The sequence below is a fragment of the Vulpes vulpes genome, chromosome 13 (genome assembly GCF_048418805.1).
Source record: "Vulpes vulpes isolate BD-2025 chromosome 13, VulVul3, whole genome shotgun sequence".
NCBI classification, from domain to species: Eukaryota; Metazoa; Chordata; class Mammalia; order Carnivora; family Canidae; genus Vulpes; species Vulpes vulpes.
The window spans coordinates 78801002-78815862 of record NC_132792.1 but is presented as its reverse complement, the minus strand read 5'-3'; the positions used below and the strand labels follow the sequence as shown (position 1 = coordinate 78815862).

Here is a 14861-nt window from a genome sequence, read left to right as displayed (position 1 = left end):
AGTTCTGTGTAAGACTCAAGTTTTCGATTTCTGTCTCTCTTTTTTATTTCCCCTTTCCTCATTTTTTTTTTTTTAAGATTTTATTTATTTATTCATGAGAGACACACAGAGAGAGAGAGAGAGAGAGAGAGGCAGAGACAAAGCAGAGGGAGAGCAGGCTCCATTCAGGGATCCTGATGTGGGACTTGATCCCGGAACTCCAGGGCTAAGGCATGCGCTAAACCAGTGAGCCACCCAGGCTGCCCTGTTCATTTGTTTCTTAAGTTCCATGCATGAATGAAGTCATAGGGTATTTGTCTTTCTCCGACTTATTTTTTTTTTTTTTAAGGTTTCAAATGTATTTATTTCTTAAATCATGCCATATTTTAGTGGGTGCACAGTGCTTTCACTTGGCACTTTGAGTTGGTTTTGAAACAATTCATTGTTACACCAGCTGGGATTACTGATCCCTCCATTCCTTTGGGGTGACTCTGCCAACAGGGGACAGGTTCCATTCTATTCCAATTTGTGTTGCTGTATATGCTCATACAGCAATACAGAAAGTGGCTCCACTAGCTAATACGGCATTACCATATTTATCATGGAAATCAGGGGCCTGTTTCTGGTGACTCTGCCTTGCCATTGTTTGTGGAATGCTTTGAACTCCGAGATGACTTAGAGCGTTCCTGGCCATGGGGAAACATCCTGGAGCTGAAGGCAGAACGGTGTTACTGCTTTGCTACAACTTCGTGCCAAGTACCCTTGCAAAGAGCCCTGAAAAACAAAAATCTCTGACTTTTTTTTTTTTTAATTTTTTTTTTTATTATTATTTATTTATGATAGTCACAGAGAGAGAGAGAGGCAGAGACACAGGCAGAGAGAGAAGCAGGCTCCATGCACCAGGAGCCCGACGTGGGATTCGATCCCGGGTCTCCAGGATCGCGCCCTGGGCCAAAGGCAGGCGCCTAACCGCTGCGCCACCCTGGGATCCCTCTCTGACTTATTTTTGATTAGCATTGTATTCTCTAGCTCCATCCATGTTGCAAATGGCAAGATTTCCTTCTGTTTTATGGCTGTTACACACACACACACACACACACACACACACTCTGTCTTCTTTATCCTTTCATCAGTCATTGGACACTTGACCTGCTTTCATATTGTAGTTATTGTGAATGATGATGGTATAAACATAGGGGTGCATGTATCCCTTTGAATTAGTGTTTATTATTCTTTGGGTAAATAACCAGTATTGCAATTGCTGGATCATAGGATAGTTCTATTTTTAACTTTTTGAGGAACCTTCATACTGGTTTCCACAGTGGCTGCACCAGTTTTTATTCTCATAGGCAGTGCAGGAAGGTTTTTTCCCTCTGCATTCTTAGCAACACCTATTTTTTTGTTATTGTTGATTTTAACCATTTTGACAGGTGTGAGATGACATCTCATTGTATTTCTGATGCTAAGTAATGTTGAGCATGTTTGTTAGCCATCTGTATGTCTTTGGAGAAAGGTCTGTTCATGTCTTCTGCCCATTTTGAAGTTGGATTGTTTGTTTTTTGGATGTTGAGTTCTTTATGTATTTCAGTATTTATCAGATGTCATTTGAAAATACCTTTTCCTATTCCATAGGTTGCCTTTTAGTTTTGATTTTCCTTTGTATGCAGGAAAGTTTATTTTATTGTAGACCCAATAGTTTGTTTTTGCTTTATTTCCTTTGCCTAGACATAGCTAGAAAAAAGTTGGTATGGCTGATATGAAAGAAGTTACTGCCCGTGTTCTCTTAGGATTTTTATGGTTGTAGGTTACACACTTAGGTCTTTAACTCATTTTGGATTTACTTTTGTGTATGGTATAAGAAAGTGGTCCAGTTTCTTTCTTTTGCATATTGATGTCCACTTTTCCCAGCACCATTTGTTGAAAAGCCTTTTTCTCATTGGGTGCTCTTTCCTACTTTGTCAAAGATTATTAATTGACCATATAGGTGTCGGTTTATTTCTGGATTTTCTATTCCATTCCATTGATTTATGTGTCTCTTTCTGTGCCAGTACCATACTGTTTTGGTTACTACAGCTTTGCACTTTAACTTGAAAACTTAATATTGTGATACTTCTGTTTTTTTTTTTTTTTTTTCCCAAAAATGCTTTGGTTATTCAGGATGTTTTATGGTTCCACATAAATTTTAGATGTGGTTGTTCTAATTCTGTGGAAATTGCTCTTGGTATTTTGATAGGGGTTGCATTAAATGTGGAGATTGTTTTTGGTAGTATAGTCATTTTAACAATACTTGTTGGGCAACCCGGTTGGCTCAGCGGTTTAGCGCCGCCTTCAGCCCAGGGCATGATCCTGGAGACCCGGGATCAAGTCCCACGTCGGGCTCTCTGTGTGGAGCCTGCTTCTCCCTCTGCCTGTGTCTCTGTGTTTCTTTCTCTCTCATGAATAGATGATTAACAATACTTGTTTTTTTAATCCATCAGCATGGAATGTTTTTCCATTTTTTTTTTTGTGCCATCTTGAATTTCTTTTATCAGTAGCTTACAGTTTTCAGAGTATGGGTCTTTCACCTTTTTGGCTAGGTTTATTCCTAGGTATCTTATTGTTTTTAGTGCAATTGTAAATGATATTTCTGCGTTATTATTGGTGTGTAGAAATGCAGGCAGCCCGCGTGGCTCAGCAGTTTAGCGCCCGTCTTCAGCCCAGGGTGTGATCCTGGAGACCTGGGATCGAATCCCATGTCAGGCTCCCTGCATGGAGCCTGCTTCTCCCTCTGCCTGTGTCTCTGCCTCTCTCTCTCTCTCTCTCTCTCTCTGTGACTCTCATGAATAAATAAATAAAATCTTAAAAAAAAAAAAAAAAAGCAATAGGTTTCTACACATCGATTTTGTGTCCTGCGACTTTATTGAATTCGTTTATCAGTTCTAGAAGTGTTTTGGTGGGTTCTTTCATGTTTTCTATATAGAGTATCATGTCATATGCAAATAGTGAAAGTTTTGCTTCCTATTTATCAATTTAATTGCCTTTTATTTCTTTTGTAGTCTGTTTGCTATGGCTAGAACTTCCAGTACTGTTAAGTAACTGGTGAGAGTCTTATTCCTGACCTCCTGACCTTAGGGGAAAAGCTCTCAGTTTTTCTTCATTAAGGATGATGTTAGCTGTGGAATACAATTCATGTATTTAATTTAATTTTTTTTAGAGAGATGGGGAGGAAGTGGGAGAGAGAGAGAATCCAATGTGGGGCTGGATCTCATGACCTTGAGATCATGACCTGAACCACAATCAAAGAGTCAGGTGCATAACTTACTGAGCTACCGAGGTGCTCTTAAGTCATGTATTTTAAAGTGATTTTATGTAATGTTTTAAATATATGACATAACTACCTGAATGTATGGCAGTTGGCCTCTAAGTTTTTGCACTGCTAACCATTTTTCTCCAGAGTACTTTTTCACTTGCTCTTCTCACCTTTACCATCTATGACTGTATAGCAAATCACTGTATAAGTTAGTGGCTTCAAATGTGATGATTGGCTGGGCCTATTGTTCAGGTTTCTTGATTCAATTAGGACTGGCCATTGTCTGGCCTGTTTGACTTCTTAACATCCTGGTAGTGTCTTAATTGATGGTTGGCTTCCAAGAGAGCTAAACAGAAGAGAAGCCACCAGGCTTCTGAGAATGCTATTTCCACAACTACACCAGCATCACTTTACCATATTCTGTCAAAATAAGTGGCAAGGCCTTCCAGATTCAAGCAGAGGGGAAATGGCCTCCAGCCCTAATGGCAGGGAGGAGAATTATAGCTGGCTTTGGAAGCAGTCTACACTCCTGTGTTTTGTTCTTGAGGGCAACATAACTTGAAATTTGAAGTTAAAGCATATGAATACAAATTCTTTTTTTTTTTTTTAAGATTTTATTTATTTATTCATGAGAGACACAGAGGCAGAGACACAGGCAGAGGGAGAAGCAGGTTCCATTCAGGGAGCCTGACGCGGGACTCCATCTGGGTCCCCAGGATCAGGCCCTGGGCTGAAGGCGGCGATAAACCGCTGAGCCACCTGGGCTGCCCCTGAGTACAAATTCTTGTTACATTTGTCAAATTACCTCCTTTTAAAAAAATTTTTATTTATTTGTTTATTTGTTTATTATTTATTGTCAAATTACCTCTTAAGGTAGAATTGATTTCCAGTGGTGTAAAGTTATGTGTACTACATATACTTTTCTCACAGTTCTACCAGCAGTGTGTTTAGCATGTTTTAAATTTTATTTTTGGGTGGATGCATAATTTCATCATTCTTTAGTTTGCCAATTTTTTAAAGAATTTTTAAATTTGGTTTATTTTCTTGTATCATTTGTATTTCATGTGTATGAAATACATATTCTTTATTGTTATAGATATTTGTGGCCATTTACTGCTGTTCAGGGAACTGGTTATTGATATTAGGAGATTTTTAAATACTTTAAAGTACTGAAATCAAGCTGAAAATTTTTTTTTTGAAAATTTTTAACATTAATGCTCTTTGCCTTTTTTTTTAAATTTTTTAAATTTTTATTTATTTATGATAGTCACACAGAGAGAGAGAGGCAGAGACACAGGCAGAGGGAGAAGCAGGCTCCATGCACCGGAAGCCCCGATGTGGGATTCGATCCCGGATCTCCAGGATCGGGCCCTGGGCCAAAGGCAGGCGCTAAACCGCTGCACCACCCAGGGATCCCCCTTTTTTTTTTTTTTTTTTTTTTTTAAATAGGATAGGGTCTTGTCCAATGTTCTGAAACAGTCCTCTGGATGAAAATGAAGGAAGGTTAAATGGGAGGAAAATTAGACTACCTCTCAGTGGGAGGAATAGCAGAGAATTTCTGGCTTCCTTTAATGTGCCACAAAATACAATGACTCTTGACTATTTTGTTTGCAAGTTAATAGATAAAAGAATCATGAATCTTTAGAAAGTAAAACTATATATTGCATAACAAAACTGCGTTTGGTCTTTGGTTTAAAGGCAGTTCAGGAATCATATAGGTAAGTTGTTTTGTTTTAAAGTTGATTGGTGATACCTTGCTTTTTCACGGAGATCAAGAATCATAAATTTGGGAATAATGTGGTTCAATAAAGATTTTGAACCAGAAAATGGAGATAAGGGCAGAGAAAAGGCAAAGGATTTCTTTTTCCTGTTGCCTGTTCTTTCTACCCAGTCTGGTGGATTTCCTCCTGTAGTAGGCTTTTATGTGTTGTTGGTTAGTCATTGAGATTTGTTTGGATGGACAAAAGGTTGTACATCACTGATGTGGTTTAGTTCTACATTTCACACTGAAGTGTGCAAAGTGTAAAAGAAAACACTGTTTGCTCAGGGTCATCTGGCTAGTTTCCTATTAATGAAAATATTAAAATGTTATGAAAAATTTGTGTTGTTCCTTCTTGTTTTTAGCACTTCTCATAATCTGATTTCTGTGTCTTGCTCCCCTGTAAAACTATAAGCTGCAAGAGGCCTGGGACCATGGTTGTCAGTGGTAGATCCCAATGGCCTTGCAGAGTTCCTAGCTTGTAGTTGATTTTTATTTTGGTTAATTGGAAGTAAATACAATTACAGAAATACAATATAATGAATCAGTTTTCTTAGTTTAGGCACTTAACTTTTCTTTATCTTTTATCACTACTGATAGTATTTTCCTCTTTCTTCCTTATCATGCTTAATGCCCACCCCTTACCCCACCTCTTGCTGCAGGTAAAGTCTGAGTTTGCAAGTGCACCTTGTCCTTTCTTTGTTGAGCCTCATCTTCCAGGTCATATCTGGCTCTTTGCTCATTTGCCCTCAATTACTGTACCCAAACATTGCCCATCATTCTCTCTCTCATGTTCTGCCACCCCTTTTTTTGTGATGTTCCTCCTTTTAAAAGAAAGATTTTAAACAGCAGAAAAAAATTGGGAATACAGGGCAGTCTGGGTGGCTCAGCGGTTTTGCACCGCCTTCAGGCCCAGGGTATGATCCTGGAGACCCAGGATGGAGTCCCACATCGGGCTCCCTGCATGGAGCCTGCTTCTCCCTCCGCCTCTGTCTCTGCCTCTCTCTCTCTCTTTCTCATGAATGAATAAATTTTAAAAAATCTTTAAAAAAATTGTGAATACACATGTATCAACCCCTAGCTCTCTCAAAATCTAATAAATTATTTTTGCTTCAGATTGTTTTTGAAGAAGTAAAATGTTATCAGTATCCTTCTAAGTACTAGGCCTCTTCCTCTTTGCCCAGAGGTAATTGCTATCCTGATTTTGGAGTATATTGCACAAACATATTTATACTTTTGCTGCATATGTAAGTACTTAGGAACAGTATAAAGATCTATTTATATGCAGCTTTTGAGAGGGTTTATATTTTCTTTTTAATTGTGGTGTAACATATTTACCATCTTATCTATAGTTCAGTAAGGTTAAGTATATTCATGTTGGCAACAATGTCCAGAACTTTTTCAACTTGGAAAACTGAAACTATATGCTATTAGATAATATGTTTTAAGATTTTAGCACTGGTTGATATTTGTAGCTCTAATTCTTTTATTGTAATTGCAGCAGTATTCTGTTGTTGATTATACCTTGATAGGCTTAGGTTGTTTCTATGTTTTCACTATTAGAGATAATACTCAGCAAGCATTCTTATTTCTGTCTTCTTGTGAGCACTCACATGAGTTTCTTCAGCCAAATGCTTGGATCTGAGTGTAAGTTTTTTCAGTTCATTCATCAAAGTAGTTGTACTAGTTTATTCTCATATCCGCAGTGAATGAGATGGAAAGAACCCAGATGTCCATCAGCAAGAAACAAAACAGAGTTGCTTCAGGTGATCTCCTTAATGCCCATCACCCAGTGACCCGAACCCACCACCTTACTCCCCTCTAGCAACCCTAAGTTTCCTATAGTTAAGAGTCTCTCTTGTTTTGCCTATTTTTATTTTTTCTTCTCCTGTTTCTCTGTTTTGTTTCTTAAATTCCACATATGAGTGAAATCATATGGTAGTTATCTTTTTCTGATTAACTTATTTTGCTTAGCATAACATTCTCTAGTTCCATCCAGGCCCTTACAAATGGTGAGATTTCATTCTTTTTGATGGCTGAGTCCTATTGTGTGTGTGTGTGTGTGTGTGTGTGTGTGTGTGTGTATATTACATATTTATCCATTCATCTGTTGATGGACATCTGGGTTCTTTCCATCTCTTAGCTCTTGTGGATATTGCTGCTATAAACTGAGTGCATGTGCCCCTTCAAATCACTGTATCCTTCGAATCACTGTTCGTATTCTTTAGGTAAATACTTAGTAGTGAAATTGCTGGGTCTTAACAGTAGCTCTATTTTTAACTTTTTGAAGACCCTTCACACTGTTTTCCAAAGTGGCTGCACCAGTTTGCATTCCCACCAAGAACGTAAGAGGGTTTCCCTTTTTCCACATCCTCACCAACATCTGTTTGTTGTTTCCTGAGTTGTTCATTTTAGCCATTGTGATTGGTGTGAGGTGGTATCTTATTTTGGTTTTGATTTGTATTTCCCTGATGCTGAGTGATGTTGAGCATCTTTTCATGTATCTGTTGGCCCTTTGTATATCTTCTTTAGAGAAATGTCTGTACATGTTTTCTGCTTGTTTCTTGACTGGATTTTTTTTTTGGGGGGGTGTTAAGTTTGATAAGTTCTTTATAGATTTTGGATACTTAACCCTTTATCTGATGATCTATTTGCAAATATCTTCTCCCATTCTGTAAGTTGCCTTTTAGTTTTGTTAATGTTTCCTTTGTTGTGCAGAAGTTTTTAAAGCTTTTTTTCTTTAAAGATTTTACTGATTTATTCATGAGAGAGACACACAGAGATAGGTAGAGATATAGGCAGAGGGAGAAACAGGGTCTTTGCACGGAGCCTGATGCTGGACTCAATCCCTGGACCCCAGGATCATGCCTTGAGCTGAAGGCAGACGCTTAACCACTGAGCTACCCAGGCGTCCCAAAAGCTTTTTATCTTGATGAAATTTCTATAGTTCAGTTTTGCTTTTGTCTCTATTGCTTTTGGAGGTGTGTCTAGCAAGAAGTTGCTGTGGCCAAGGTCAAAAAAGTTTCTGCCTGTTTTCTAGGATTGGGTGGATGCTTGCCTCACATTTAGGTCTTTCATGCATTTTGAGTTTATTTTTGGATATGGTGTAAGAAAGTGGTCCAGTTTCATTCTTCTGCATATGGCTGTCCAATTTTCCAACACCATTTGTTGAAGAGACTGTCCTTTTTCCATTGGATATTCTTTCCTGCTTTGTGGAAAAGTAGTGGATCATAGAGTTAAGGTTCCATTTCTGAGTTCTCTGTACTGTTTCATTGATCTTTGTGTCTGTTTTTATGCTAATACCACACTATCTTGATGATCACAGCTTTATAATACAGCTTGAAATCCTGGAATTGTGATGCCTCCATCTTTGGTTGGTTTCTTCCCCTCCCTCCCTCCATTCTTCCCTTTCTTCGATTTTATTTATTTGACGGAGAGAGAGCGTGCACATGGGTACACAGCAAGGAGAATGGCAGGGAGAGGGAGACGAAGAAGCAGAAGCAGGCTCCTCACAGATCAAGGAGCCTGGTTGGGGCTGGATCCCAGGAGCTTGGCATCATGACCTGAACCAAAGGCAGAAGCTTAACTAACTGAAGCACCCAAGTACCCTGTCTTTTTTCAGCATTCCTCTGGCTATTCGGGGTCTTTTCTGATTCCATACAAATTTTAGGATTGTGCGTTCCAGCTCTGTGAAAAATGCTGATGGTATTTTGATAGGGATTGCATTGAATGTGTAGGTTTTGGGTAGCATAGATGTTTTAACAATGTTTATTCTTCCCATCCATGAGCATGAATGTTTTTCCATTTGTGTCTTCCTCAATTTATGTCATAAGTGATCTGTAGTTTGCTGAGTACAAATCTTTTATCTTTTTGGTTGGGTTTATTCTTAGGTATCTTACTGTTTTTGGTGCAATTATCAATGGGATCGATTGCTTGATTTCTCTTTTTGCTGCTTAATTGTTAGTGTATAGAAATGCAACGGACTTTTATGCATTGATTTTATATTCTGCGATTTTGCTGAATTCCTTTTATCAGTCTAGCAATTTTTGGGTGGAGTCTTTTGGATTTTATACGTACAGTATCTGTGAAGAGTGAGTTTGACTTCTTTTTTGCTGATTTGGATGTTTTTTATTTCTTTTTATTGTCTGATTGCTGAGGCTAGGATTTTCAGTACTCTTTTGAACAACAGTGGTGAGTGGACATTCCCTTTTGTGTTCCTGACCTTAGAGGGAAAGCTCTCAGTTTTCCCCCATTGTGGATGATAGTTACTGCTCTTATTTCGTGTATAGTCTTTATGATGTTGAGGTATGTTCCCTCTATCCCTACGTTGTGGAGTGTTTTTATCAAGAAAGGATGCTGTATTTTGCCACATGCTTTTTCTGTATCTTCTGGGAGGATCATATGGTTCTTATTGTTTAAAAAATTAATATAGTGTATCACATTGATTGATTTGCAGATATTGAATCACTCCTGCAGCCCAGCAATAAATCCCACTCCTGGTGGTTGTGGTGAATAATCCTTTTGATGTACTGTTGGATTCTATTAGCTAGTATTTTGGTGAGAAATATTTTTTAAAGATTTTATTTATTTATTTACTCATGAGAGAGAGAGAAAGAGGCAGACACACAGAGGGAGAAGCAGGCTCCATGCAGGGAGCCCGATGTGGGACTCAGTCCTGGGCCAAAAGCAGGCGCTAAGCCGCTGAGCTACCCAGGCATCCCCCCACCCCCCTTTTTTTAAGAGGTGAGAATTTTTGCATCTGTGTTTATCAGGGTCTGTACTTCTTTTTGGTGGAGTCTTTGTCTGGTTTGGGGATCAAGATAAAAGAGTTTGGAAGTTTTCTTTCCATTTCAATTTTTTTGGAAGAGTTTGCAAAGAATAGGTATTTTTCTTTATATGTAGAATTCCCCTGGGAAGCTGTCTAGTCCAGTATGTCATTCAAAGCCCTTGTTCCCTTGTTGATATTCTGCTTGGGTGTGCCCATTTCTGTGAGTGTAGTGTTAAAGCCCTCTACTATTATTTAGCCCTGTATTATTGTCAATGAGTTGCTTTAGGTTTCTTATTATTTGATTTATATATTTGGGTGCTCTCATGCTAGGGACATAAATTTTTGTGATTGTTAGGTTTTCTTGTTGATAGATCCCTCACAGGGAGCTCGATGTGGGACTCGATCCCGAATCCCGGGATCATGCCCTGAGCTAAGGGTAGACGCTCAACCGCTGAGCCACACAGGTGTCCGTCTCTTTATCTTTGTATTTTGGTAGTTTCACTATAATATGTCGAGGTGTTAACCTATTTTTGTGGATTTTGAGGGGAGTTCTCTGTGCCTCTTGAACTTGAATGCCAGTTTCCTTCCCCACATTAGGGAAGTTCTCAGCCATAATTTGTTCAGTAAACTTCTGCCCCGTTTTCCCGCTCTTCTTTTGAACTCCTATAATATGTATATTATTTTGCTTTATGAAATCGCCTAGTTGTCTATCTTCTTGATCTAATAGTTTTCTTTCCCTCTTCTTTTTTCAACTTCATTATTTCCTGTAGTTTTATTTTCTCTATTACTGATTCGCTCTTCTCTTCGTTCTTCCTCATTTTTATGGCCTCCCCTGGAGATTGCATCTCGGTTCTTCCATTTATTCAGGCTACGTTTGTAATTTCAGCCTGATTGGATTTTAGTTCTTTTATCGCCACAGTATAGGATTCTCTAGTGTCTTTTACGCATTTTACAAGCCCACCCAGTATCTTTTTTTTTAAAAGCCCACCTAGTATCTTAATATTCGTTTTAAATTGTAGTTCAGACATCTTATATCTGTATTAACTCCCTTGCTGTGAGTACTACGTTCCATTCATTCTTTTAGGGTCATTTTCTCTATCTCATCATGTCTGGGAAAGAAAAGAAGAGAGAAAAAGAATAAAACCATAAATAACACCACTAACAAAAATCCACCCTCCAAACTAGATCTTGAGTGTGTTTTAGTGTGCTTGATAAACTAGATCCCAAAATAAGAAAGAAAAAAAAAGTATATAAAATAAAACAAAATACAATGAAGGGAACCAAAAAAAACTAAAAAAAAAAGTGGTATGTATAAAAATGAAAAGAATTAAAAAAAGAAAAAAGTGAGACAGTATGTGAAGAAGTAGTAGTAAAAGACTAAAGAATAAAAATACAAAGAATGCTCGTTATTGTTTTCCCCTGGAGCTGATGCCTTGCAGCCCCCTCTATCATCAGTAAACTTGGTGTGAGGAGGTTGTTTTCGGTGGTCTTCTGGGGGAGGGGCCTGTTGTGCTGATTCTCGGGTGCAAGTGCGCAGGGAGGCGGGGCTTGGTGTTAGCAGCTCAGGCCTCCACGAGGTGCCTGTTTGGCTCCCTGAAGGCCTCAGCCCCGATGCGGGTGATGAATACGTGGCAGTGCCTTGGCTCTCTGGCCTTGGAGCTCAGAGTTGGGGCCCGCAGTCCTCAGGGAGCCCTCATCGCTTCCTCCCGGGGAGGGCCTTGCCACGCGGCCGCCTTTTGCTGGACCCGACCCAGGAACGTGACAGTGGGGTCATGCGGTGGTTCTGGGTTTACGCAGCAGCAGAAAGCGGCCACCTAGACGTGCTGCTCTCGCCGGCCCCACAGCCCTGCGCCTGGGAACCCCTGGGAACCCCTGGGAACCCAGCGCACGTGCGTGTCCCTCTGCTGTTGGGCCCGGGCCTGGGACCGCTCTGCCCGCTTCTCCGCCGAGTACCTGCAAGCCAGGCGCGTGCCCCGCCGCAGCCACTTCTGCAAGTTCTGATTTTGGACTTGGCTGCTGCTGATGCTTTCTGGGAGCCTCTTTAAGTCGGCTTCGTCCCTCTGCTGTGTCCGCGGGTATTTCACAGGTTCAGGCACCTCCTCCGCACCTCCTGCCTTCCAGTCGGTGGTTGCTTTTCCTCTGGTAGACTCGTGGCATTTGTTTTATCAGACCCGGACTGATTTCTTGGTTGTTGAGCATGATCTGATGACTGTGTAGTTGTATTCCAGGGAGGAGACACACTTCGGGGCTCCCTACTCCTCTGCGGTCTTAACTCCTCCCCCTGCTAATGTGCTTTAAAGCAAAATAACAGTAATTTCTGGTCTGGTACAGGATTCAGGATTGTGTTTGCTCGTCATGTTTGTCCAGTCTCCTTTGATCTGGATTCTTGCTTCCTTTTAATGTGGCCTTTTCTATGTATCTTGTTTCATACATGCATGTATCTGTTTGGGGCTCCTCCGGTTAGTCGTGCTCTTGAGAGCAAAAAAATGTTTTAGTTCTCTTGGTGTCAACCGCGTAGCAGAGTAACTGAATCCAGTAGTAATCAAATGATTGTTGAGTGAAGGAGCGAATGAATATAGTAGTGAGTGGATGATAGAATGTAGGTCTCCTGATAGTTTGCTGTCTTATCTATGGTCTTCTACATCGTGTTTTCGTAATTTTGTTTGTCCTGTTAAGGAAGGTAATAATGTTAAAATCAAACAAATATTTGAGTCTTAAATTACTACAAAATTGTAAAGTATTATTCAGAGAACTTTTATAAATTTATTAATTTTTGATTTTAAGCACTCCAAATCAAATTTCTTGCACTTAAATTTTAACACTTTCTTTACAATATTTTTGTTTATATGACAAATTCCAACAATGAATGATTTTTGGAAAATGCGTATTTTCAGTTGTATGCATTCTGTAATTTCCCTACCCTTTTAAAAAAATTATCTGGATTTTGGGGTACCTGGAGGGCTCAGTTGGTAGAGCATGTGACTCTTGATCTTAGGGTCATGAGTTCAAGCCCAACACTGGGCATAGACTTAAAAAAAAATGAATAAAATTTTCTGGATTTTGAGATGTAGTATACAGTGACAGAATGTTGTACCTGTGTTAGGAAATTTGAATTATTTTGACTCAGCTACTAGCTTGCTGTGGTCTTGAGTTAGTTACTTCATGTCTTTGGTCTTTGTAAATGTAGATATAGCTACCCATCATACCTCAAAAGATTTTTTTAATACACAGTTAGATGGTTGTATGAGAAAATAATTTGAAAAATATAAAATACTATATTATTTCCCCGGGTAGGAGTATTTTGCTTTGAGTGCACCCAGTGTGTGTAACATATAGAAAGGTTCTTTTTAAGTGAGTTCAGAACAGCATTTTGTCAGAGTTGCTTCTCCAGTTGGTCAAGATGTGTCTCTCATCCCCATCAGATTTGCAGGGACTTGGGGACAAGTTAGCAGTAGCGAGGGAAATGAGTTTCACCTGGGACTAGTAGGTTACATGACAAGGCATTGGAGAATAATGGCTAAGAGATTCAACCCTGACTCATTCTCCATGTAGTTAGATTGAATTTTATGAGATTACTCTTTCTGTTAAAAAGATACCTGAAAGCAGCAGTTTCATTTTATAAGGCTCAACCCAATAATTTAAGCCTTAGTTTTTTTGTTTTTTTTTTTTTTATTTAGTGAAATGGTGATATTGTATCAGTTTACAAGGTGAGATTTAATGAAGTACTTTTGTCTTTTTTTAAAATTTTTTTAAAATTTCTATTTATTTATGATAGTCACAGAGAGAGAGAAAGAGAGAGAGGCAGAGACATAGGCAGAGGGAGAAGCAGGCTCCATGCACCGGGAGCCTGATGTGGGATTTGATCCTGGGTCTCCAGGATCACGCCCTGGGCCAAAGGCAGGCGCCAAACCGCTGCGCCACCCAGGGATCCCGTATTTTTGTCTTTAAAGCTTTTAGCATATGTCTGTCTTCTAGGAGGTGCTCAATAAATATTTTATTAAAAATCAAGTCAGCTTGTTGGGTGTTTGAGGAGAACTCAGAACTCCCACAATAGGGCAGAGCCAGACAATTTAAATCACAGGTGGGACTTCTTTTTTTTTTTGTTTGTTTTTTTTAAGATTTTATTTATTTATTTATTCATGAGAGACACAGAGAGCGAGAGGCAGAGACACAGTCAGAGGGAGAAATAGGTTCCATGCAAGGAGCCTGACGTGGGACTCAATCCTGAGACTCCAGGATCATGCCCCAGGCCAAAGGCAGGCACTAAACTGCTGGGCCATCCAGGGATCCCCAGGTGGGACTTCTTAACAGTGTGTCTGTCTGCTCAGGTTTGTTGCAACCCACGCCTAAGAACTCTGCAGGGGGCAGGGAAACAGTCTGACCATATTCCACAGCACACAAGCCCCAGATACTGTCTTCCTTATCTCATAGATACTTTGAGTAGAGGGATGAGGGAAAGGGTCCCATAGCTAATTTGGATGTTCTTGAGGACCAGCTAACAGATGGTTGAAAAGCACATAAGACAGAAAAGATTTATTCCATTCCTACAGGTGTTTTCCTTTAATTTTTGAGTAGGCAACGATTCCCCTGGCCCAGTTTCCCTACCCCTGACCCTCAAGCAAGACTAGTATTATTTATTGGGGCATTTAAAAATGGTACTTGATTATGCCTGCCATAGAAATATGTTCATAACGGGGGGAAAGGAAGTTACAAAACTATGAGTCAAGATCTCATTTGGGGAAAAAAGCATAGGAATCATAGATTGTACATGGGAAATAATCTGAAGAGAAATACACTAAAATGGTAATAATTATTTCTGAATTTTGGGGACTTTTGTATATCTTAGACTGTTTACCATCAGCTGAAACTAGAATCCACACTACTCTATCAAACCATACCACCTTTCAACTTTAATTTAGATGATTAATTGCAAGCTGCTGGTAAGTTTGTTTCCTGTCGTTTCTTATGTTTGTGTGGATAGATTGATAGACTTATTGCTATTCAAGGTCTTATACTATTTTCGCTGTAACTTGAAAAAGGTAAAAACTTAGAGTTGGGATATCTTT

At 39.4% G+C, this 14861-nt stretch overlaps 1 protein-coding gene and 1 pseudogene across 3 annotated transcripts in view; one reads left to right on the top strand and one right to left on the bottom strand.

Annotated features, from left to right (window-relative positions):
* UBE2V2 (ubiquitin conjugating enzyme E2 V2) overlaps window positions 1-14861 on the top strand; it is a 48544-nt gene that overhangs the window by 11599 nt on the left and 22084 nt on the right. The window lies entirely within an intron of this gene.
* On the bottom strand, window positions 410-1183 carry LOC112931692 (cytochrome c oxidase subunit 7B, mitochondrial pseudogene; annotated as a pseudogene).